Source organism: Marmota monax, unplaced genomic scaffold (assembly GCF_021218885.2).
Source record: "Marmota monax isolate L192 unplaced genomic scaffold, Marmota_monax_Labrador192_F-V1.1 WCK01_AAM20220418_F8-fsc00579, whole genome shotgun sequence".
In the NCBI taxonomy this organism is placed as follows: domain Eukaryota; kingdom Metazoa; phylum Chordata; class Mammalia; order Rodentia; family Sciuridae; genus Marmota; species Marmota monax.
This window is the reverse complement of record NW_026692079.1, coordinates 88,036-111,380: the sequence shown is the minus strand read 5'-3', so window position 1 is coordinate 111,380 and position 23,345 is coordinate 88,036.

Below are 23,345 nucleotides of genomic sequence, written 5' to 3'. Positions count from 1 at the left end.
AAATGGGGGTCCTTGAGTCTGGGCTTCCTCAGGCTTCTGTGAACACCAATAGTTTAAGAGAAGGGACCACTTAGCTGGTCATACCCCCAGGTAGAGGCACTAAGGAAGGGCCAGCCATGGGGCAGTCACATTTCCAATATTCTGTCTGCTTACAGATGGGGCATGGCCTGGAAGGAGGGTGTGGACTTGGGCATTGGTTAGCCCAGTGACCTTCACATCCATATTTGAAGCAAGTCCCTGGCAGAGAGGAATGCTGAGTCCCCCATGAAGCTCTTGCTTGAGCTGTAGGCCTCAGGGCCGCTGGTAAGGCCTGGCTTTGGAATGTTACATTTTTCTGTAATTGGGCCTGCCTGGGTAGTTCAGCTGACTCCTCCTGGGCATTATAAACTTTAAAAGCCATTTTCACCAGATCTTGAATAGGAGTCTGAGGGCCCTCCTCAGCTTGTTTGAGCTTTTTTCTAATATCATAGGTTGATTGAGCCTGCTGGATGTGGGCTTGCTCATCCTGGGTAAGGATGAAGGACAGAACAAAATAGACATCATGTCAGGTAAGATCATAAGTCTGGGAGAGGTATTGACATTCCTTAATATAAGTAGAAGTGTCAGCAGAGAAGGACCCAAGGCGCTTTTCAATCTGAGAAGATCTTGAAGTGAGACATGGGACATGGGACATGTACTTGGCCAATAACTTCAGCATCAGCCACTTCCCTGAAAGGACAAAGGAACTTTGGGTTATCTGGTAAGAGGGTCTGGTGGGACTGGGTGTGGGCACTGACAGGAGAAATGAGGGGTGAGTGGGTGGAGTTGATCATGGCTGTAGGCGAGGAGGAAGGAGAGAAGGGGAGAGGGATGGAGGAGGAGGGGAAAGGTTGTGTCAGTAGAAGAGGTGGGCAGGGAAGCCATGGCTGCAGGAGAAGAGGGAGTTGTGGGGAGTGAAGGAGGAGGAGCTGTGGTGGCAGGAGGAGGGGTGGAGGGGTGAGAGTGGTGGCAGGAGCAGATTGGTGTGTATGGGGAGGAGGAAGATGGGTAAGGTAGGGCTGAGAGCAGCTCAGGTGGTTCTGAGAATGTGGAAAGACAGGTTGAAGAACAATGGGAAGGAGTTTGGGATTTTCCTAACAAGGAAGAGTGGAAAAGAACAGATAAAACAGAGAGGAGGATGGAGGCAGAGAGCAAAGGGAAGGATGGAGCATATCTCAAAAATCCTGAACATTTTTGCCCATTTTCCTGTCCAGAGACATAAATTGTCCAATTCAGTGAGGGTTTCAAATCAAAAGTTCCTTCTGTGGGCCATTGTGACTCATTGTTTAAGTCTGGTTCTTTTTCAAACACTCTCTCTCTGGGTTTATGTTCTGCCTTAATCCCCTTCATTCTTTCAGTTGCATTCTCTCAAATTCCATTGATATTTTTAAAAGATTAATGTTTTGCATAGTTTGTCTGGCATGTTCAAATATTTTGCATCAGTGCCAAGAAAATTATAGAACATAGGTGGCGTCAGGTTGCTTTGTATTGTGAAATTTCTATTATTTGTGTTGACACTTGTACTGCCAATGGGATGGATATGTCTCTGCTTTTTTTTTTAATCTGGGATGTAACACAGAGGAGCTTAAGCACTGAGCCAGCCACATCTTCAGCCCTTTATTTTAAAATTTTCATTTGTAGAGAAGCTATCATTAACCTGCATATGGCACCACTGTGTTACAGACGCTGGCTTTGAAATTTCAATCCTCCTACCTCAGTCTCCTATCTACTGGGATTAAAGGCAGGCACTGCCCAGTTGTGTCTCACACTTGTTTTGGGTCCATTATTATCAACTGCCTTCTCCTGGTGCAGTGGGCTAGGGATGGTTTGGTGTGTGGCATTGAGTTTGACTCCAGATGCATTCCATTGCCTCTTTTCCCTGTTGCATCTCTAGCTGTGACTACTGAGGCCTGACCCTGGGCCTCAAGTTCCACAGTGTGAAGGAGTGGAATTCTCTGCTTGTCGAGGGGGTGGGGAGCCTCTGGTATTCCTGTGGTGTGATGCAGACAGAAGGGTCTATGGGTCATGCCTCTCTACTTCCTCCGGCAGTTGGTAGGGAAGGGCCTTACCACCAGATGATGTTTCCTTGAGCTCTGATGACACTGGTTTTGTCCCTTAAAATCTCATTTTGGGCCATATATGTGTAAGCAATTATCCAGACCACTCCTCTGTGAAATTGGAATGCTTATGACAGAAAATAAAAGAGGTGACTCAAGATGCCAATTCTGTGCCCAAAAAAGACTGAAAATGAAAAAAAATGCCAAAAATAGTGGGCCCAATTTGAGGGCCATATTGTTTTTAGGATTGGCAATGAACTTCACCTAAATATCCAACACTGGTAGAAAATTGAATGAAAAGGAGCTCAGAAGCACCTTGTTGGTGACTATTGGGAAACAGCTTCCCCAAGTAGAGTATAGGTGACTTCTTTCAATGTAACTATGTTCTCACCTTTGTCTCCAAATAAGATTTATTCACCACGTGAATAAATCTTGAGAACTTTGGAGACTGTGTGATGCCTGGAGACCTCAATCAACATGGAACACAAAAAAATGACACACACTCTAAAATGGAGGTAGGGAAAGAGCTGAGTAGGCAGATGGGAGACTTGGGCTCACCAAGGTCAGGTTTCTCCTAACAGAAAGACCACAGTGGAACAGAATACAAAGACCACAGATGCAAGGCTGAGCTTCAAACAAAGGGTGAGACATCTTTTATCCAGAGCCCAGACCTTTCTGAAAAGGGACAAACTTCAACACAGTGACCTTAACCTGAATGGAAGAAAGGGCACGTGAAGAGCACATTGTCACTGAATGCCTTACCCAGGAGTGGGCTGGGGGCTGATTTTCTTAACCCTTGGATCCTTATAAAACCTGAGACAACTGCTACTCACTGGCAATCCTCTCTTGGGACCCCACCCATGCAGGAGTTCTGCTTTTTTTATATTGTTTTTGTAAATTCTGACACTTTGCCCTCACCCTTCCACTATTTGTGTCTGAAATTCTTTTAATGGATTAACAAGGCAAAGAACCCACTCAACTCCATGGTATGTGTTACAAAATACCTGTAGACTAATTATGTCAGGAAACTAGACTGATGTGGGAAGTGCTATTACCTACTGCCCATCCCCACATTCTGCCTGTCCCCAGAATGGGGCTGCAGTTGAACCCTTATGAGATCACACAGGGAAGACCCTTTCAGACCTCACTAAGAAGAATGAATTCTCCACCTTGAAAATGTGAAGGCAGCACCCAATATTCTGTACAGCTGCTGAAACTAATTCTGACCTCCAAGCAGGAATTTCCTTCTTCTAGGACAATACCCTCTCCTCAGTGCCATTCCCATACTTTCTAGGCAGCAGACTCAATCCTGCTTATGACAGAAAAACCAGAGATCCGAAGCGCAATTCATGGATAAGTGGACAGGCCCTCATGAAGTACTCCTCATCGCTCAGACATTTATAACTCTCATTTACCACACCTGAGGAGGAAAGACACCACCAGAAGATGATTTGCCCTTCTCATCCTGGGAACCCACAGTCCCTGGTTAGTGGACAACCCCTCTATAAATCTCACATATCTGTTCAGGAGACAACCCTAGATGGAATATATCAAGCTTTCATGTGTTCAGTGATTGTTCCTCTTGACCTTCTCTGTCCCTCCCTAAAACCAGGTCAGAGTCCTTTCCACCTGGTTACAGACTGGGCTCTCTGTTTTTGATCTCCATCATCAGGTGGATGGTTGAGACTGTAGAGAGCTCCCTCTGCTGGACACTGACTAACGAATTTGGAAAATTCAGGCAGCCAATCAAAGTACATGGCAGCAGGTCCCTAACTGGCTCAGATCAAGGGGGATAGCTGCCATGCTCAACCCAAAATGCCTCCTTCCCCCTTCTCACCAGGAGAGTCCTGAGATGTTCAAAATCAAGGCTGAGAAGAGAAAACCTGTCTCTTCTAGAAAGAGAAGGATTTGACACCACTCCAGACAAAAGCCATGGAGTAGGTGATGGAGCCAGATGGCTACTGGCAGGAGAAGCTGAATGGGTGAGAGATCCATCTCATGTACTGTGCACTACATGACTTTTGTGGGACTCCCCACCGAGTAGATTGGGCTCCCCAAAAGTTGTAGAATGCAACCATCACGCCAAAGGAGACCATGTGCCTTGGCCTATAGATACATTCTTGGGAAATGAAGAATCTCCTTTTCTGGCCTACTCAGAATGTTTCTTGAGTTGAAGGGATGCTGGCCCCTGATCTAGTGCCCCAACTGGAAGTGTAAAGGGAAGACTCACACTTGCTATATGACCTGCCACCTGTCACACACTTCCTTGGTTTTGAAGGGTCTGCATCATCGGTCACATCCACCAGGGGCCCCAATGCCCATATTTTTCCCTTTACGAGGTGGCCTCTTCTTTTTGATTCTTTGTGTAGTTTGTGAGTCTTGGGCCAATCACCATCAGGAACATCTTCCACAGAGAGTGCAGGCATGGCATCAGAACACCTGGGCCAGGAAGAACAAGAAAAGAAAACTCACTTTTGTTTTGAACCTAGGGAAAAATTAATTCAAGGGTGTAACATATTCTTGAGGCATTTGTGTCATTCTTCTTTGATAAAGGAGGAGTGCTTCCTGAGTACATCTTCCCACTTTCTGGAATTGGGATGGTAGTAGAGTGTTTTCTGTGTGAACAAAAAAAAAAAAAAAAAACTTGATCCGATGTTAGTCTTTACAGTCTCTGGGATTATACACATGGGGCATTTCTTCTGGTTACAATAGGACATTATTTGGTAATAGAAAGAAATCAGTTACCAACAATTGCTACAGCCCAAATTAACCTTGAAAACATAAAGCTAAGTGAAAGTGAGGAAAGATTACATCTATAATTTAATTCACATGATACTTGAGAAGGCAACTCTTAGGAGGTAGGAAGTTGATTTCTAGCTGACTTAGGGTTAGGAGGCTGGGGTAGAAATGAGTAGTTGCTTGTGGTTCTGATGCTCTTTCTGGGGAGGTAGAAATATACTAAGATTGATGATTGTACAACTCTGCAGATACACTGAAAGTCATTGGCTAATCCACTTAAATGGGTGAGTTGTGCAGTATGTGAATTGAGTATTAATATATCCTCCAATTACTTGGAGGATTAAGAATAATTTTGTATGCAATGACTAAGTCAGGAATACCCTCTTATGTTGGGATTAAACCACAGATACAACAACAGAACCTACAGGGTGGATTCTGTCAATTGAGATCAGACTCCCAGAGACATATTTAAAAAAACGGATGGCAGCTAAACCAGCATTGTGGACTTCTATCAGCAGGTAGGAAATTTTATTTATAAAATATATTTGAATCTGGGATTGAACCTGGGTTCTTGAGCGTGCTAAGAAAGCACTCTACCACTGAGCCACATCCCCAGCTCAAGAGATCTGTTTTTAAATACTATTTTATCAAATGTACAAAGTGTGGGCAGTGTCTACATAAAAATGGAGGTTGGGGCTGGGGATATGGCTCAAGCGGCAGCGCACTCGCCTGGCATGCGTGCGGCCTGGGGTCAAGCGAGCCTCAGCACCACATACAAACAAAGATGTTGTGTCCGCCAAAAACTAAAAAAAAATAAATATTAAAAAATTCTCTCTCTCTCTCTCTCTCTCTCTCTCTCTCTCTCTCTCTCTCTCTCTCTCTCTCTCTAAAAAAAAAAATGGAGTTAAGGCACCCAATGAGGAAGTTGTTAATGTGACTCATGTAAATGGTGGTGTCCTGGCTTGGAGAGGTGAATAGGAATGGGCAGGACTTGTTGATGGTGTGGATCTTTTGGGTTCCAGAAAAAGGAGAGGAAATGGGTGGATGATGGCATCCATCATCCTCTGGGATGGGGAGCCTGGAAGAAGCTGGCTTGAGAGGGCTGGAGTTATGAAAACCTCTGACGGAGTTGCAAACTGCAGAATCATTGAACTCCATACCATGAGAAAGTTCTAGGACAGGGACACAGGTGGATACCAGGGTTTTTTCTAAATAATTACAAACCTCTTTAAGGAAAAGACAGCTATACCTGCATCAGTATCTTAAGAATTGAAACGAGGAGGCTAGCTTAAGAAGAATAGTCACAAATGCCAGATTTGAAGTTGTCTTCTTTGAGGAGTGAGAACTCTTGAACTTCCCAGGTGCTTAAGAAACACCTGGTGCCAGAATCCTTGTGACAGATTATCATTTGCAAGGTCCTTTTTGATGAGTGATATGGAAGGCTCTAGCAGAATCACTATTTTTTGTCGGGAGGAAAGGCACTTTTCCATTTGAGAATTGCAGCATAAGTGTAGGAAGGTGTTTGTGACATCTTGTTTTAAAAATGTCTTTAACTCCTGGAAACAGGAACTATGAGCTTAGGGGGAAAGACTGAGAAGAAATGTTGGGTGTAGATATGTAATTGAAATTTTTACAAAGGGTCAGGGTTTGTCCTTCCCCATTAGTGCAAGTGTTCTTAAAAGATCTCAGAATGCTTTAGGAATTTTCAAAGCAAGCTCAGTGAGCACTGTATACTCTTAAGTGTCTCTCAGCCATCACTGCATACAAGGGTAGAAAAGAGAATAGTCACTTTAGTGTAATGCTTTGTGGGATGTATGCCATGTGGGCCATATATGCTTACAGGAACCACAAAGATGGTCTCTTGGTCAGCAAAGGCAGATGTAAAAAGTGCCATAGGCTTATTCCCTGTTCACATGTACATCTTGCTGAGCTGTGCTACCTGACACGTAATGGTGACTGATGTAATCTCTGTAGAAGACAACCCTGTATTTAAAAGTTAGATTTAGCTTTTGTCATGATGTGCATTTATAATCACAGCTACACAGGCCAAGGCAGGAGGATGACAAATTTGAGGCCAGTTTCGGTACCTTAGTGAAGCCCTGCCTAAAATAAAGGTCAAGGATGTAGCTCAGTGATAGAGCCCCTTCCCAGTTCAGTCTCTGAATATTAATATCAAAATAATAAGTCACTATTTAATCATGATTTAGAAATAGTGTTTTTGCAGAAGTCTATGACCCAGAATTGCAACACCTAAGTTGGTTGGGTGGGGCTCCCCCACCCCCACTACCATAGTTTTCTCTAATATAAATTTATTCTTGCTTGTGTAGCCATATTTTTAACTTTTTACAAAATGGTCTAATACATGCAATGCATAAAGACTGTAGAATGATGAGGTCCTGTCCAAAGATATGAGACTGAGTCCCATGAGAAGGATGACAGTACTGAAGGAGTTTGTCAAGTCAAGACTGTAGTAAGTACTAGTTTTCTGACTGTGCTTGTGTCTGCATGGTGTGTGCACAGAGGTTGAGCTCTGTGTGTATTCCTTAGCATCTTAGATTCTTCTATTAAAAAATGGCTATGGCTAATGTGGAGAAAATGGGTTTTTTTATTTGTTTTTTTTTTTGTTTTGTACCAGGGTTGAACTCTGGGGCACTCAACCACTGAGCCACATTTCCAGCTCTACTTTGTATTTTAGTTAGAGACAGGGTATCACTGAGTTGCTAAGCCATTTGCTATTGCTGAGGCTGGCTTTGAACTTGTTATCCTCCTGCCTCAGCCCCTCTAGCTGCTGGGATTACAAGCATGTGCCACTGCACCTGGCTGAGAAAATGGTATTTTTGGGGGGAGGAGAGTGAGCAATTCCAGGTTTGCTGATTCTGCGATGTTAGGAAATGCAGGAATAATGAAAGAGAGATGTTCAGAATTGCCTGTACAAATATAAATCCAGGGGCAAGATAATTTCAGAGTTGTATATTGTTACCAGGGTTAAGATCCAGCTGCTTGCCCCACAACTGGCCAGTCAAGTTGACAGCTAAGTAGTTGAGGCAAAGAAAGTGACTGTATTTACAAAGTGGCTCAGTGAGAAAAAAGTGGGATTCTGTATCCAAAGCCCTACCTCTTAGGAAGCTGGTCTCAGGGGGCTTATGTTAGTGATTCATTGGTGTTTCCAGATGGGCAGGTGTTCTGCAGAGGGAAGGCTGGATAATAGTATCCATGTCATGATGTTTTCCAATTTCTAAGATCTCAACAAAAAATATCATGATTTTTTTTCCTATTATGGACTAGTTGCATATTATACAATGATACGGCCAGGAGGGGAGGTAATTCTTCCTAGACCCTCTTGCTGAGCTGCTAGCTGAAATCCCTGTAATGAGGGAGAACATCCTTCCTCAGTTAGTAACATACTGTAAACTCCCAGCAGTGAACACAAAAAATCCTTCCTCAGATAGCTACTCCCATCATGAACAGAAACACCTCCACTGCTGAATTTCAGCATTTCAACATTGAGGACAGGCAGTAATTTATTCAAGGAAAATAGTCCTGATTTGCAAATACCTAATTGTCATTGATTCTTTTCCTTGGTTTGATCACAATAGGAATGTTTTAATTTTCAGAACCCAGAATGCACAAAGAGAACTTAAACACTGATGTTTTAGGCTTGATCTAGATTTTCTTAGGAAGAACTTTGAAAGAAGTAAGGTTCTTCCAACATTACAAATCAGTAAGATGGAGTTTGAAGATATTAATGTCATTGTGGGGTCAAATAAAGACTAATGCACAAAGAAACCCATACAGTCATGTTTATAGCTATGACTGTTGCTCTTTTCAGTATCCATGTTCTTTCTGTGAGACAACAGGCAAACACTGAATCAGAATGTATGTAGAGCACTTTGCTGTAGTGAGCTCTGTCATCTCTTTATTTAACATTGTAGACATTTGCTCATGGCAGTTGGAAGACTGATCTCCCAAGTCTATTCTTAAGGACCAGATACATAGAATCAAAATGATGCAGAGGAACCTATGTTAAAAGAAAAGACTAAAGTTTTAACAGTATTAGAGCAAAGAAGGATTAATGAATTGGGCAGCACTCAGAACCAGAAGATGTTCAGAGTTTCATGGCAGCAGTGTGGGCAGTGAGCTTCCATAGGCTGATGTAGAAGTACAATGAAAAAAATATATATATTTGACTAGAGTCAAAAGACCCTACATAGATGTTGGTTAGCAGTTTCTGCAAATTGGTAAATTTTCTCATTTTATTTTACTAAAAACTTAAACTGGTTCCTAGATTTCATGTAACATTTTTACATTAATTCTCCATGTACCTGTGGAGGAAGCTGAAGCCCTGGAATCATCTCAGTCTAATGAACTCTCAACTAAACTTCATATCACACAGGATAGAATCCAAGTTCCAATCCACTCATTGTTAAGACTAGAATTATGAGATTTCAGTAGAAAATAGCACCAATATACAATGGAAATGCCATTGGATAATGCTGTAATTTATGTTGGTAAATTTATGTCTTGTGATTCTTTTTCAGTTTGAGGCTTATCCACTAGAAGATTTTTTAAGAGGATCAACAATTACATCCTTACTTAGAGTGATGTCACTAAATGATTGGATATTTCTTTATGCTAGTAGCTGTGTTGAAACAGTGAGTTATGACTATGGGAAAAGCAATTATGTAAGTACAGTGGCAATTTTAAATTTCCAATTTAAAACTCCATAAATAATCAATTATTTCCAATTTAAAATCAGTTGTTAACTGTTAACAATCTAAAAATAGAATCCCTGGCATATCAACATGTAGAAATCATTTTATGAAAATTCTGAAACCCTGGAAGTAAAGGTTAATTTCTGCCAGTCAGCAAACACAAAACAGGTTTTTATGACGTGGTTTGTGGCTGTTAGGATAGATGTTGAAGAAGAATTGGAATTAAAAATTTGGTGTGAATGGGTGGGGAATACTTTTTTAAATTTGTTTAGTTCTATATGACAGGATAATGTACTTTAGCATATATTATATACATTGAGTATATATTATATACATTATATCCACTTAGCAGATTATATATATATATATATATATATATATATATATATATATATATATATATATATATAGAGAGAGAGAGAGAGAGAGAGAGAGAGAGAGAGAATCACTTATTCTATCCAGGATCCCACTCTTGTAATTGACATGATCTGGAGTTACCCTGATTGTGTATACATATATAAGGCTAGCAAAGTTATGACTGACTAATTCGACTGTCTTTCCTATTCCCCTCCTCCCTCCTCCCTCCCTTAATTTCCCTTTGTTGAATACAATGGATTTCTATTATTCCCCTACCCTACATCTCTTGTTTTGGGCTAGCATCCACAAATCAAAGAGAACATTTGGCCTTTGGTGTATTGGGATTGGCTTATTTCACTTAGAATGATAGTCTTCAGTTCTAGATGGGGAATATTAAGAACTAGATCTCACTGGGCACAGTAGCACAAGCATGTAATCCTATGTTGCTCAGGAAGCTGAGGCAGAAGTATCACATGTTCAAAGCTGGTGTCAGAAACTTAGCAAGGCTTCGAGCAACTTAGAAAGACACTGTCTCTAAATAAAATATCAAAAGGGCTGGGGATGTGGATCAAGGGTTGAATGCCACTTGGTTCAATCCCTAGTACCAAAACAAAACAAAACAAACAGCAGCAAGAACAACAACACAAAACAAGGCTCCAATCATGTTTCCAAAAATTGAACTTATTTTTAAAGGAAATTTAATCTTTTTATGGGAATTTTGGGTTCACAGAAAAATGAAGAAGATACTGAGACATTCTGGGTACTCCCCGATTATCAATATCTTCCACTAAAATAGTGCATTTATTCCAATTGACGAATGTACATTAATAGATTGCAATCACCAGGCATGGTGGTGGAACGTGGTTGTAATCACAGTGGCTTGGGAGGCTTAGGATTCTGTGTTCAAAGCCATCCTTAGCAATAGTGAGGCACTAAGCAACTCAGTGAGATTCTGTCTCTAAATAAAATACAAAATCGGGCTGAGTGTTCAAGTGTCCCTGTGTTCAATCCCTGGTACCCCAATCCCCCAAAATCCATTGCAGTCACTCAAAATCTGCAATTTACATTGGGGTTCATTCTTGTTGTACAGTCATACACATATGAGTATGTGACATATATCCACCATTATAATATCAAGAACAGTAGTTTCAACTAATTTTTGTCCTTTTTTTTTTTACTATCTCGATATTTTTTTTCCTTTTCTAGAATGTCATATAGTTGAAGCATGTAGTAGGTAGACTTTTCAGATTGGCTTTTTTCAGGTAGTAATATGCATTTAAAGTTCTATTATTTCTCTGGATTGATAGGTCACATCTTTTTAGTGCTAAATGATATTATGTTGTCTAGATGTAGTTTATTTTTCCATTCCCTTACTGAAGGACAACTTGATTGCTCCCAATTTTTGACAGTTATGCATAAAGCTGCTCTAAATATTCTTGTGCCAGTTTTTGAGTGGATGGACACAAGTGTTTAACACTTTTTGGTAGATAGCAAGGAATATGATTGTTGGATCATTCTATAAAAATATGTTAGTTTTTAACAAACCACAAAACTGTATTCAAAAGTGGCTGTACCATTTGCATTCCACTTGGGAATGATCAGTGTTCTTGCTGCTCTAAATTCTCACAGGTGCTCAGGGTTCAGGGCATTCTAATAGATATAGAGTGAAAATTTGCATTTTCTCATATGATATGGAGCATCTTTTTACATGCTTACTTGTTATATCTTTTCATATATATCTTCCTTGGCAAGGTGCTTGTATGTTTGGCTCATTTTAAAGTCAACTTCTTTTCTTATTGGTGAATTGTAAGAGTTTTTGTTATATTTGGGATAACAGTCATTTATTAGATGTCTTTTGCAAATATTTTGTTTTAGTCTATGTCTTATCTTCTTTCTTATCTTTTGGCAGTGTCCTTCACAGAGAACACATTAGTTTTAATGAAGCCCTACTAACCTATTTAGTTTTTCATGGATTTTTGCCTCTGATTTTATACCAAGTCCTTGTCATAATTAATCAAGATCCTTGAAATATTCTCCTATAAAACTCTAGGAGTTCTTAATTTTTGTGTTGCACATTTAGGTCTGTGATTTATTTTCACAGGAGTTGGGTGAAGGGTATAAGTTTTGTGTCTACATTTACCTTTCTTCTGGCAGGTGGATGTCTAGTTATTCTAGGATCATCTGTTGAAAAGATTATCTTTATTGCATTGCCTTTTTCCTCTGTCCAGTTATTGATGTAAGTCTAATTCTGGCTATAAATTCTTCTCCATTTACCAATTCGTGCATGTTTTTCCCCAAACAATTGTAGTTTTCTATTAAATCTTGATATTGGATAATTCTTTCCTCCATATTTGTTCTTTTTCAATACTGTATTATTTAGATTTAATCTACTAATATAAAAATGTGGAAAGAGAAAAAAATATATTGTATTGGTCATAGTGGAGGTTTTGCTTCTCTTTCTAACTTGGAAAAATTATTTTGCCACTATTCACAAAATAATTCACTGATTTTGATTAGCATTGCATTGACTGTATAAATTAAGTGGGAAAGAACTGAGTGACATCTTGATCATAATGAACCTTTCTATCCAGGAACATGGAATAGTGCTCTATTTCTTTATTTTTTGATTCATTGGAATTTTAGTTTCCCTTGGATAGGCCTTGTACACATTTTATCAGATTTACACATTAGAATTTCATTTTTAGTATTTCAGTTATTAATTTCAAATTCTACATTTGTTAATTGATAGAATTAAAAGAAAAGCATTTGTCTCTTATGTATTAACCTTCTATATTGAAATCTTACTGTAAAATCTTATTCATTCTAGGAAGTTATTGATTCCAATTATTTTCACAGATGTCATCTGCAAACAAAGACAAGTTTATGGGTATGCATTTCTTGTGTTATTACATGAGTAATTTTTACTTTGAGTAAAATGTTAAAGGAGTTGATGAGTGAGGATACCACTGATTTTTAAAAATTCAGTTTTCTTTACTCAATCTTTTTGGTTATGAGTGACAGTTGAGCTAAGTTTCTGAGAGTTCTGGCACCCTCTATTGTTTTGACTGATATTTAGTCTGTCTCTTCTGATTGTGCTTTTGCCTTATGGTATGGCTATAATTTTTCCTTGATGGCTGGATATGATGTGCTGGGTCAAAGAGTGTACTGCAAGTGGTCATGTGGTAGCAAGGTGAAGGGAAACTAGACTCCTATAATTAGGTCTCATTCTCTAGGGAGGTTGTGCCTGTGGACTGTGAATTTCACACGTACTTAAGTTCTTTTCTCTTCCCTTTGGTTAGGTAGGACTGAATGGCTAGAGTGTGCTAGAGTTGCTATTTCCCTTACTTTTTGTAGGTTAGCTGCTAATTCCCCACAGATCAGGCTCTGATAACTGGTTTCTCCTGCAGGCCAGCCTTGCTGGGAAGAAGAGTGCTATAGAATATTTCAGAAGGATGCTTCTTTCTCTCTCTTTCTGGAGGCATAAAGGAGTTTTTCTCTGGTATTTTTATGAAAACCTGGTTGATCTAGAACTCAATCTTTCAAAATTATGAGGTTCTCCCTGAGCCTGCATATATATTTTGTTTTTAATTTCCCACAGATGTCTGCACTGAGCCTTCAGCAATTTCAATAAATTGTCAATTACATTTAGGTGTCTGTTTTCTTTTCCTTGGCTGCATGCTCGGAGGTGCTCAGTAAGCCCTGACTCCTGTGCTACCTGTTTTTTTTTTTCTTGGTGGCAGCCATTTTCTCTGGGTCTTTACCTCTCTTAGAGACCCCAGAATGATCATTCACTTTTTTTTCAGTTGGTATAATTAGCTTTTTACTTGTTAAATATGAATGGTGACACCTAAGCTCATTAGAAGGGGAATCTGATCTACAGATTACTTTTAAAAATAATTAAAATGCACATATTGGTGTTTGTATCATAGCTCATTTTGCATTTTATTCATGCATGAAGTGTTATATTGTGTTTCACTGTTCTTTGCCTCTTGAGAATAGATAATACACTTATTTTCTAGGTACAAAGTAAATGAAAACCCTAGCTTACATATAATCGTGTTATAGAAGCGTATCACACAACATACACAGATGGTGACTATTTAGTGTGTCTTCTATCTTTACTTCTAAATCTGCATTTACAAGTACTTTAAAATTCAATATGCTGCCCATGTTTCCCTAAATTAGCCAACAAATACTAATGTACTTTTATAGTTAGTTAAATACACACTGTCAGGTTTTAGCTATTCCTTAATGTCACCATCTTATGCTAATTTTCTCAGACTTGAGAACTGGATATTATTTTTATTTTTATTTTTTTTTTTTATTTTTTTTTTTTTAAGATAGAGTGAGAGAGGGAGGGAGGGAGAGAGAATTTTTAATATTTATTTTTTAGTTTTCGGCGGACACAACATCTTTGTTTGTATGTGGTGCTGAGGATCGAACCCGGGCCGCACGCATGCCAGGCGAGCGCGCTACCGCTTGAGCCACATCCCCAGCCCCTGGATATTATTTTTAAAAGAGAAAGGATATAGAAATGTAATGTAATATGGGTTATAGTAGTCATAATTTTCATCCCCAGTCATAATCTGAGTATGTGTTCTATTTCTTCTAACTTAATTACTTCCCCTTGGTCAATGGAATTCCTCATCTTTCCTTCCATCCATTGTCTTAGACCAGGTTGTCATTACTTTGTGTCTGAATGTCTATGGAAAAATCCCATCTTACTTCCTTCCTTGAATTCTTTTTTTTTTTTTTTTTTTTTTTTTTTTTTTTAGAAAGAGGGGAGAGAGAGAGAGAGAGAGAGAGAGAGAGAGAGAGAGAGAGAGAGAGAGAGAGAATTTTTTTAATATTTATTTTTTAGTTATTGGCGGACACAACATCTTTGTTGGTATGTGGTGCTGAGGATCAAACCCGGGCTGCACGCATGCCAGGCGAGCGTGCTACAGCTTGAGCCACATCCCCAGCCCCTTCCTTGAATTCCTGTCCTTAATTCATCTTGCATCCTCCTCTTGCTCCTAGGATAATCTTTGGCTTGGGAGGCTTTCATTTTTTATATATATATATATATTATTTTTTTTAACCTTTTTTATTGGTTGTTCAAAACATTACAAAGCTCTTGACATATCATATTTCATACATTAGATTCAAGTGGGTTATGAACTCCCAATTTTACCCCAAATACAGATTGCAGAATCACATCAGTTACACATCCACATTTTTACATAATGCCATATTAGTAACTGTTGTATTCTGCTACCTTTCTTATCCTCTACTATCCCACCTCCCCTCCCCTCCCATCTTCTCTCTCTACCCCATCTACTGTAATTCATTTCTCTCCTTTTTTTTTCCTATTCCGCTCACAACCTCTTATATGTAATTTTGTATAACAATGAGGGTCTCCTTCCATTTCCATGCAATTTCCCTTTTCTCTCCCTTTCCCTCCCACCTCATGTCTCTGTTTAATGTTAATCTTTTCCTCCTGCTCTTCCTCCCTGTTCTGTTCTTAGTTGCTCTCATTATATCAAAGAAGACATTTGGTATTTGTTTTTAGGGATTGGCTAGCTTCACTTAGCATAATCTGCTCTAGTGCCATCCATTTCCCTGCAAATTCCATGATTTTGTCATTTTTTAGTGCTGCGTAATACTCCATTGTGTATAAATGCCGCATTTTTTTTTATCCATGCATCTATTGAAGGACATCTGGGTTGGTTCCACAGTCTAGCTATTGTGAATTGTGCTGCTATGAACATCGATGTGGCAGTATCCCTGTAGTATGCTCTTTTAAGGTCTTCAGGGAATAGTCCGAGAAGGGCAACAGCTGGGTCAAATGGTGGTTCCATTCCCAGCTTTCCCAGGAATCTCCATACTGCTTTAGGGGAGGCTTTTTTAATCATGAAGCAAGTGTGTTTTTTGTTTGTTTGTTTTTGTTTTTGTTTTTGTTTTTGTTTAACATGGAGCCTAGACTTTCTTGTTTTAAGTGCTACAGGAAATCCTGGGATGCTACACTAAGAAACACCTTTTCTGAGCCATATTCATTTTCAAATAAAATACCTTAGCTCTTTAGATAAAAAGGTAAATTAATATATAGAAATATATATTTATTGGATACAACATGTCTAAAAGTATATATCCATTGTGGAATGGTTAAATCTAGCTAATTATCATTCATTACCTAAATAGTTGTGTTTGTGTTGAACACTTAATATCCACTCTTAATATCCACATTTTTAAAAGAATGTAATATGCACCATTATCTCTACTTGCAGTATTACACATTAGATTCTGGAACTTATTGCTCCTGCCTAACGCTAATTATGTGACATCTGACTAACAGCACAACAGGCTCCTCAATCTCTCTAATCAGGCCACCTGTGGTAAACACTTTCCGACTTTCCACTTTTGAGATTAATGTTTTTAGGTTACACACATGAGTGAGGTTTATATGATGCTTTTCTTTGTGTTCCTGACTTATTTCACTTAATGCACTGTCCTCCATGTTCACCCATGATATCGGAAATGACGAGATTTCCTTCTTTTTATACTGAATATCATTAATTGTGTGAATACCACGTTTTTGTACTTTCATCTCTTGGACTTGTAGGTTGATGCCACATCTTGTCTATTGTGAAAGGTGCTGCACTAAACACAGGAGGAGAGCTACTTCTTTTATGAACTGATTTTGTTTCCTTTACATATATACCCAGAGTGGGGTCATTGGATCAGAGGGCAGACCTGCTTTTAGTTCTCAGGAACTTCCCCTCTGTCCCCTATTGTAGGCTGGAGAAGTTGACATTCCCACTAGCAGTGTGCAAGGGTGTCCTACTTCACAAATTTGATCATGGCCATTCTTACTTGGGTTAGGTGGTACCTCATGTGACTTTGACCTGCATTCCCTGATGATTAGTAATGTTGAGCATTTTTTCCACATGTGTGATGCCTTTTGTAGTCTTCTTTTGAGATGTGTCTATTCTGGTCTTTTGTTCATTCTTTCATTAGGTTTTTTATTTAGGTTTTCCAGTTCCTTGTATATTTGGTTTATAAAGATTTTATCAGATAATTTACAAATATTTCCCCTGCCTCCAGGTTCTCTTAGGTTGTCTCACAGAAACTTTTCAGCAGGCCAGGCCCAGGGAAAAGCCCAGTGCTTGCTTCCCTCTTTCTCCTCATCAGACAGCATCTTTGCTGTGCTGCCCAGGGTTGGGGAGAGGTGATGTGGGTGATGCACAGCTGTCCTTCCATCTCTCCAGTGCATCCTGTGATGCTATGGTCAGGTGATGGGACCTCTCAGCTGGTTTTCTTAGTTCTTCTGAAGGTGGTTTGGTTTTTTCCAGCTTATTTATTAAAGGTTTATTTAAGTCATTGAAGCTCAAAAAGTATTTAAGTTAATTAATCTTGACAATTTTATTTTATGTTACTATTCATTAATCTGTAAGCTGATTTGAATAGAATTCCTTAAAGGAAGGAAGAAATGACACACACCATGTTTGCCTATGTAACATGCATAAATACCTATACACACATTTTATAGCTCACATTCTAGAATTTTAGTTGTAAGACAAAAAACATCAAGCTCATCAGCTTATAAAATATGATTGATTCCAAATGATATTTTTAAAACTGTTTTTTATTTTTATTCACTTTAGTTTTACATGACAGTAGAATCTGTTTTGATATGTTTATGCAAATGTAAAATATATTTTACTTTAATTAGACTCCCAGTTTTGTGGATTTTTATAATGGTGAGATGCACTGTGGTGTATTCATATATGTATATATTAAAGTTATGTCAAATTCTTTCCACTGTCTTTCCATTACTGTTTTCCCTCCCTTCCCTTCATTCTCCTATGTCTGATGCACTGAACTTCTATTCCTGAAGGCATTTTTTTCATTAGAAATTTTCTTTGGTCTGTCTTTATCTTTATGGTTTTGACATTTTGCAAGTATGCTGGCCAGTTATTATTTTAATAGAGTGTTCCAGGGGACTGAGCTACAATCCCAGCCCCCTGGTCAGTTATTTTGTAGAGTGTCTCTCAATTTGGAATTGCTCATTTCCTCATAATTATATTCAAGTCATGCATTCTTGCAGAATATGATAGATGTGGTGATTGTTTTTTCTCAATCTGTCATACCAGGAAACACAGGATGTTAATTTAAATGGTAATTTTTATTTTGGCCATTTGATGAAAGGAGGACTTGTAGATTTCACTGATTTTTTTTTCCTCTTATGATGTTTGTTGAGGGAAGACAATTTAAGGGAATGCAAATCTTTATTTCTCATTAAAGTTTCACTCATTTTCAGCATTCATTGACTCTTGCCTGAGACAACTGCTACTAACTATAACTTTGCTTACCACAAGATGATATTTTTTTCTGCTCCCAACTTTCCTACTGTATTTATTGGTATTCTGTTGAAAGGGACAACACAACTATTCATGCTTTATTTTCTCATTTGTTTATAAAAATATTGGATACTTTTTAATATTTTTTTAATTGTAGATGAAAACAATAAATTTATTTTATTTATTTTTATGTGATGGTGAGGATCAAAACAGTGTTTCACACACGTGTGAGGCAAGCACTCTACCACTGTGCCACAATACCATCCCTGGGTTCTTATATTTAATGATTTAAATATTTAAAATATTTAATGATTATAATATTTTACTTTTATCATTCTTGTTCAGTTTGTCCCCCTCAATAACTATCCAACAAATAAAATACTACCCTCATTTCAGTCACTATAGCTTAGTGATCCTTGTTTGTTAATTTTAACTAAACAGAATCTTATATGCATAGGCTTTTTTTGTCTTTTGCTCAACCTTGCAATTCAGTTTTAGGCACAGCCTTAGTTAATTCCCTTCCTGATTTATGTAGTATTCCATGTACTGACTGTAATACATTTTGTTGCAGGTGAATCTTTGAGATGTCTCTAGTCTTGTTGTGACTCATAGCACCATTAGAGATACTCTTGTGCACATGACTGTATGCACACAAATATGCATTTTTTTTTGGTTGGGGACACACCTGGGAATAGAAAGTTCCAGGTCATTAGATAATACTAATCAGTTTTCCAAAATATTTGTATCAGTGTTTACATCCACCATCAGCTTCCACTTTCCTCTTGTCAAATGTCATCTTCAGCACTCAGTGTGACTAACCTGGTTAGTTCTGAGTGGTGAATGTTCAAAATGTAACTTGAGCAGGCTTTCCATGATAGCTACTGGTCTTCAATTTCCATACTTCTTCCTCTATGGGGCTTTTCAGTTTCTTTAAATTCTCCCAGACACATGTACTTTTATCAGCAGATACCATGGAAACCACAGCCTTGCTTGCAGAGATCATCTCTCTGAGTCCCCATTCTATCTTACCCTAGCCCTGTGATTTTCTATTCATTGTAAGTCAGGTTGACCCTTAAATAGCACACTCTTATATTTGGATCCAGATTCACTCTATCCTCTCAGGAAGCAACAGGTGGTGACAGGGTTGCAAAAAATCCCTGAAATCTTAGGTGGTTTCCAAGCAAGAGCTATGTTACAAATTACTTTACCCAATAAGTAGAAAACTTTGAACTGAAAGACTATGAAAGTGCTATGCATCACAGCTCTGTAGGCCACCTGGGCAATTCAGCAAGATCCTGTCTCAAAATACAAAGGGCTGAGGTTGAGTCTCAGTATTATAGCCTCCTGGGTTTCATCCCAACTACAACAAATTAAAAACAAATTGAAAGGTAGTTTTAGAAAATATTAAATTTAACATTGTAAAAATGGAAGAAATAAGAACATTAGAGGCAAGTTGAGAGTTCATTATTATAGATTTCACTGGAATTTTAAAGAAATGTTAAGAGGACATTACAAGCTACAGTGTGCCAGTTATTTAAAATCTGTAAAAAGGTAACTTTTTGAAAAACAAGAATGATTAGCTAATGTGATGAGTAATAGAAAAAATATTTATTTTGATCAATGTTTTAATGTACTTAAAATTTTATACCCTTTCAAGTGAAATGAAGAAAAATTTTGCTAATATCGAATGAAGATTTTAATCTAATGAAAGAATAATGTCTCACAATTTCCTATAGCTATCACAGGATTTAAAATTTTAAAAAAGATTATTTTTTTCCATTGGGTAAAGTAATCTCTAACATAGCTTAGTGTCCTGCTGGAGTTCATATGCAATATTGGGCACCTTGTAAGTCAGATGGTTACCTTGAATTCCCAAGCTAGTTTTCTCAGTGGTAAAATGGGGATAATAGTATTATTAATGGGTCACTGAAAAAATGAACTAGGTCAAGTAAAACATTTAGCAAGTGCCCTACATACAATAATCATCCTGCAAATGGTGATTATCCTGATCCTGGTATACTTCCAGAAACACTTTCAACCCATCCTTTTTAATTTCACCCTAAATTCTTGGAAATTGAGTCAAAATTCTTGGAAATTGGGACAAAGGATTTTGCATGCTTAACCATTGGATGTACATTGCCAAACTGCCAATTCTATAGCCTTTTTCTTCCACCCTCACAGTTTGGGATAGAATGGGATTCTACACCCTCCACTTTCTTAGACTGCAGTAGTCACCTAATAGACTCCAGTTTGTCATTGTTCTGCCTTGAGATTATTTTCATTTCTCTTATCATTACTGCATTTTAAAAATAGAATTTCTTGTCTGCTTGCTTTCACAGTGGTGTGTATATTACCTAATGGTGTGAAAAACAGGTACTATTAAAAAAAAAAAAAAAAAAAAAAAACGTAAAACTTATGTGTTCAATACTTGACTCCAAGGAAGTGCATAGTGACACATCCCATGGACAGACCCTAGTTATTACTAACCATGGCCACAAAGGTTACCCAGCAGATAAATAGAAAGACAGGAGGAGCCCTCCTTCCATGGAGATAGGGGTATGTTGGATTTCATTACCTTTTATTTATTCCTAGTGAGATTTAAGAGTCTACATTTTTGTTTTGTCAGATCATCAAGCTTTTCTTTATTCAGTAGTTAGCAGTGGAGTCAATTGTTTGAACCCTGATCTTGCTAATTTTGGGGGCAGAGAATTAGCCTTAAGAGTCTACATTTTCATCTAATGATTAAGTTTTGTTCATCTTGTGTTCTAAATCTACCACTTTTTTATTGAAAGACAATGTTCATGTGTATTGATTGTTTCCACAATATGGTAAATCAATGGAAGACAAGTGAAGGATTTGGGGCAAAGAATATAAATTAACGAATAGTTTACAAAGATCAGCCACGGGAAAATTAGAAAATAATTTGAGATGAGTTTTCAACTTACTGAAAATAAAGGAATGCTGTGAACATAATGCACATGTCCACTGTGAACAGGAAGAAAAGTCTAAAATCAATAATCTTCCAGTAATCCTTCTCTCAAAAAAGTAGAATACCAAAAATTTAAAATGAAAACTTAAAATATCAAACACAATTCACATATCAATGTTGTATAGATAAATTGGTATTTTAAATGTTATTCATGCAATGCCCCTGTCTACTAATAACAGAGGCATTGCATAGGCCAACATTATTTTATATTTATTCAAGCAATTTTATATTTATTTCATTGAAGCAATATTCATACTCTCGAAAGCAGACTTAGTGGAAAAGTTCTACGTTAGATAATGCATATCTACAGAAGCAACATTTTTATTTGAAACAAATTTTTTGTTCAATTTCAAAAATATTTTCTTGTGATTTAATTTCTACTAGATTCTCTGTTCAGGCAAATGACAAAAAATATAAAATTTCATTAAACCACACATTTCATATTTTTCTTGGAAAATATTAAAGTAAGTTTAGCAATTAATAACTGATTATTAAAGTTTAAGCAATAGAATGTTATATGTAAAATGATCCCAGAGTGAATTGTTAAATCCTAAATCTATCTTAAAATTTAAAAGTAGTACACTAATTATGTCAGTGTTGATACTAAAGAAGTTTTTTGGTAACAACTGCATTTGGGTGGTATATTGTCAATTTCAAGCTTTTAAAGTAGCCATGGAACTTACACATACGACTTTCATAACATGGACCTGAAGTTCAAAGGGATTATGATTCCATGGTTGCATTTGATGAAATTAATTTTTTCAAATTATTATAATCTGTGATACAAATACATTGAAATAGAGCAAATTTCTATTTATCACATTTAGGTTGTATGCATAAACATGTCTATTAAGAAAAAATGCAACCTGACTAAAACAAATTAAGTAGACATCAATTATAAAATTATTATACTCCTGGTCTCTTTTTGGTTCTACAGGCATTTGATTTTTTTGAAGTAGCAAATACCTTTTTCTTGCAGTGCATATAATATGTACATACATGATAACTCATGATTATATGTATATTTACAGATTATATATACATTTTTGTGTATATGTGTGTGTGTGCATATTTATGTGCAAATCAGACTTTGACATATAGAGAAGGAAGAAGTAAGATTTGAATGATTTCAAAAAATATAGAATAGCAATGATGGGATCAATTTATTAGCAGGTTTCAAAGCAAATCAGAAGCAATAAGAGGCAAAAATAATGAAAAATAGTGGTGTTTCCAATTATAATACCTAATTAAATCCCTATAACTTCAAAGGAAAAATATACAATAAAATAATTTGAATCAAATGTATGATATGTCAAGATCATTGTATTGTCATGAGCAACTAATGAAAATAATAATAATAATAATAATAATATGAATCTATAACTTTACCTTCAAATTTATACATATTGGAATGTCACTAAAACCCAAGTATAACTTTATTTTCTACATTTTATTTTCTGTGGATATATAGGCTCATTCTCCTACACAGAAACACACTGAAAACTTCATTGTTTCTGTTTTATTCCTTTTTTGATATTTCTAAAGGGTAAAAACACTAATTTTCATGGGAAAAAATATTTGGGAAATATTTTTTTCCTTTTGTTGGTAGTTATATAATTAATCTAACATTATTCAGGAAAATATCTTACCTTCATGAAAATTTGTCCTTCTCAATGGGACTGAGTGATATGAGAAGAGGAAGCCTACTAAGCTGCTTTGAGACTAAAGATGCAAAGATCAAAGTTGCCTATGTTCTTATGCAGTAATTAACAATTATTTTATTTCCAGCAAAATTTCAGAAAGTGTTTACCTGGTTTGAGGGCCGCTTTTAAACTTCCAGTTGAGATACATGACTTGAGTAGAATGGAAATAACCTATAATGCTCCAAAGCCTATTTACTTCAGTTGCTGGACTTAGCAGTATTTGTTGAGACTTTTAAACAGAAATGTATTACTGAAACAAATTCCATTTGAGGACTACCACAAGTAATGATTAAAGTAACTCTAAATTAAACTCCTCTAAATATTATCAACTACCTCTCAGTATGGAAAGTGGTTTCCCCACCCCCATCCTGTACTAGAGATTAAACTCAGGGGTGCTCTACCACTGAGCTACATACCCAGACCTTTCATTT